This window comes from Peromyscus eremicus, chromosome 1 (genome assembly GCF_949786415.1).
Source record: "Peromyscus eremicus chromosome 1, PerEre_H2_v1, whole genome shotgun sequence".
NCBI lineage: Eukaryota > Metazoa > Chordata > Mammalia > Rodentia > Cricetidae > Peromyscus > Peromyscus eremicus.
In genome coordinates, this window is record NC_081416.1 from 61,584,753 (window position 1) to 61,588,423 (window position 3,671).

Genomic DNA, 3,671 nt, shown 5'->3' on the forward strand with positions numbered 1-3,671 from the left:
TGAGTGAGTTCCAGAACAGGCTCCAAAACTATACAGAAACCCTGTCTCAAAAAACCAAATAAAAAATAAAACAAAAACAAAAACAAAAAAAACCAAACAGAATACTGACCAAGAAGCAGGTTCTCCCACTGTAACCCAGGCTGGCCCTGAAGTTATAGTAGTCCTGTCTAAGTTGTCTGGAGTGCTGGATTACAGGTCCACTAACTTTTGCTATTTTAATCAGAATTTATAAATAACCTGATTAAAAATGAGCAGTACATCTAAACAGATAGAACTTAAGAAAAGCCAGGAAGGAAAAATGTCCATTATTATTGGTCACCTGGGAAATGCAAACCAAAACCAGCATCTTACCTGGCAGTGGTGGCACACACCTTTAATCCCAGCACTCAGGAGGCAGAGCAGATCTCTGTGAGTTCAAGGCCAGCCTTGTCTACACAGTGAGTTCCAGGACAACCAGGGCTACACAGGGAAACCCTGTTTCAGAACAAAACCAAAAAGCAAACAAACACACAACCAACCAGTAAGATGTCACCTTACCTCCCTGAAAATGGCCGACAGGATGAGACAGTGTACAGTGCTGCAGAGTGGCGCTGAGATTAAGAGCACGTGTTGCTTGGACCGCGGTTCAGTTCCCAGCATTCCTAAGCTGGCTCTCGACCATCTCTTAACTACAGTTTCAGAGGATCCAATGCTGTCTTCTGGCCTCAGGCACTTATGTGGTACACACACACACACACACACACACACACACACACACACACACACATATGTGCAGACAAAGCACTCTTCATACTCATAAAGTAAAACTCTCAAAAAATCTTGCCAGGTAGTGGTGATACACACCTTTAATCCCAGCACTCTGGAGGCAGAGGCAGGCAGAGCTCTGAATTTGAGGCCAGCCTGGTCCACAGAGCAAGTTCCAGGACAGCCAGGGCTATAAAAAGAAACCCTGTCTCAAAAAAACAAAAATCATACCATGTTTGTCCTTCCAAGTCTGAGTTACCTCACTCAGGATAATATTTTCTAGTTCCATCCATTTGCCTGCAAATTTCATGCTGTCATTGTTTTTCTCTGCTGAGTAGTACTCCATTGTGTATATGTACCATTTTTTGTGGGGGGAGGGTTTCGAGACAGGGTTTCTCTGTGTAGCTTTGTGCCTTTCCTGGAACTCACTCTGTAGTCCAGGCTGGCCTCAAACTCACAGAGATCTGCCTGCCTCTGCCTCCCGAGTGCTGGGATTAAAGGCATGCGCCACCACTGCCTGGCTGTACCACATTTTCTTAATCTGTTCTTCAGTTGACAGGCATCTAGGTTGTTCCCAGGTTCTGGCTATTATGAATAATGCTGCTATGAACATAGCTGACCATGTGTCTTTGTGGTATGATTGAGAAGACATCATGGGAATAGGGAGAAATAGGGTGCTAGGAAGTTCCCAGGAATCCACAAGGATGACCCCACCATAGACTACTGGCAATAGTCAAGAGGGTACCTGAACTGGCCAACTGTGGTAGGCTGAATATCCTAACTGTCATCATAGAGCCCTCATCCAGTGACTGATGGAAGCAGATATAGAGCTGGGCGCCAAGCCAAGCTCCAAGAGTCCAAATGATGAGAGAGGAGGGATTCTATAAGCAAGAGACATCAAGTCATGATGGGAAAATGTTACAGAGACAGCCAGCCAAACTAATGGAAACCCATAAACTGTGGACCAATAGCTGAGGAGCTCCTGTGGTACTGGACTAGGCCCTCTGGATAGGCGAGACAGTTGTTTAGCTTGAACTGTTTAGGGGGCCCCTAGGCAGTGGGATCGGGACCCATTCCTGGTGCATGAGCCAGTTTTTGGAGCCTGGTGCCTATGGTGGGACACTTTGCACAGCCTTGAAGCAGGGCAGAGGAGCCTGGACCTGCCTCAGCTGAGTGTGCCAGGCTCTGCTGACTCCCCATGGGAGACCTTGCCTTGGAGGAGGTGGGAATGGGGGGGGAAGGCTGGGGGCGAGAGGAGGGAGGTGAGGGGAATCTGTGGTTGGTATGTAAAATGAATCGAAATCTCTTAAAAAAGAAAACCTAAGTATATTTAAAAAACAAAACAAACAAACAAAAAACCCAAAAATCAAACCAAACCAAAACAGATGGAGCTATGGTATGACCCAGGAATTGCACTATCAGATGCACACACAAAACAAACTAAATCAGTTTGTCTGAGACATCTGACTGCCTTGATCACTACAGCAGTAAGAAAGTGGGGAGGGCCAAACGGTGGTGGAGCACACCTTTAATCCCAGCACTCGGGAGGCAGAGGCAGGAGGATCTCTGTGAGTTTCAGGACAGCCTGGTCTGCAGAGCGGAGTTGTTCCAGGACAGGGTCCAAAGCTACACAGAGAAACCCTAACCCTGTCTGGAGCGGGGGGGGGGGGGGGGGGGGGGAGAGGAGTAAAGGGGTCGGGGAGTAGTACCTGGGGCTGGAGAGATGGGAGCTAACAACCTCTAACTCGGGGGTTGAGGCTTTAGCTCAGTGGTAGAGCGCTTGCCTAGCAAGCACAAGGCCTTGGGTTCGGTCCTCAGCTCCAGGGGGAAAAAAAGACAGACAGATAGAAAGAAAGAAAAAAAAAACCTCTAACTCTAGCTCCAGGGAATCTGATGCCCTCTTCTGGACTCCATGGGCACTTGCACTCATATACTTAATTAAAAATAAGAAAAAAAAGCACAGGGACAAATAGCCAAATGAATGGAAACACATGAACTATGAACCAATGGCTGAGGGGTCCCCAACTGGATCAGGCCCTCTGAATGGGTGAGACAGTTGATTGGCTTGATCTGTTTGGGAGGCATCCAGGCAGTGGGACCGGGTCCTGTGCTCATTGCATGAGTCGGCTGTTTGAAACCTGGGGCCTATGCAGGATCGCTTGGCTCGGCCTGAGAGGAGGGGACTGGACCTACCTGGACTGAGTCTACCAGGTTGATCTCAGTCCGCAGGGAAGGCTTTGCCCTGGAGGAGATGGGAATGGGGGGCGGGCTGGGGGGAAGGTGAGGGGGGCGGGAGGGGGGAGAACAAGGGAATCCGTGGCTGATATGTAGAACTGAATTGTATTGCAAAATAAAAATAAAAAATAAATAAAAAAAAATAAGAAAAAAAATTAAGTATTTTTTAAAAGAATCTTTTAGTCAGGCATAGTAGCACAAACCTGTAATTCCAGAAACTGGGAGGCTGAAGCAGGAAGACTGGCAAGAATTTGAGGCCAGCCTGGGCTGTATATGGAGTTCTGTGCCACTCTGAACTATGCAGCAAAACCCTGTCTCAAAAACCCCAAGAAACAACACGTTGCCTGAGTAGACTGACACAAGCTTTGCACATCTGCATTTGTGGGACAAGTGAACTTGTCAGAAGACAAGTGGCTTTGTCATTGCATTCCCAATGGCTGCAGCTGTAAAGCTAGCTTCAGTCACCTCCCATAGTCACTCTTCAGTGATCACCAGCCCCAGCCCGTGAGAGACAATGTGGCAGGCAGGGGACATGTCCTGAGCAGCTATGCCTGCCCCTGGAGAGCTGTGTCCCCAGCCCTCAAAGCCCTGTGAGAACTACACGCACACACCCAACTCCAAACGGATGGAGCAGTCCCTCCCCCCGAGAGGTCCCTGGGAGCATGGGGCAGAGAAGGCAGCCAGAGGCTGTG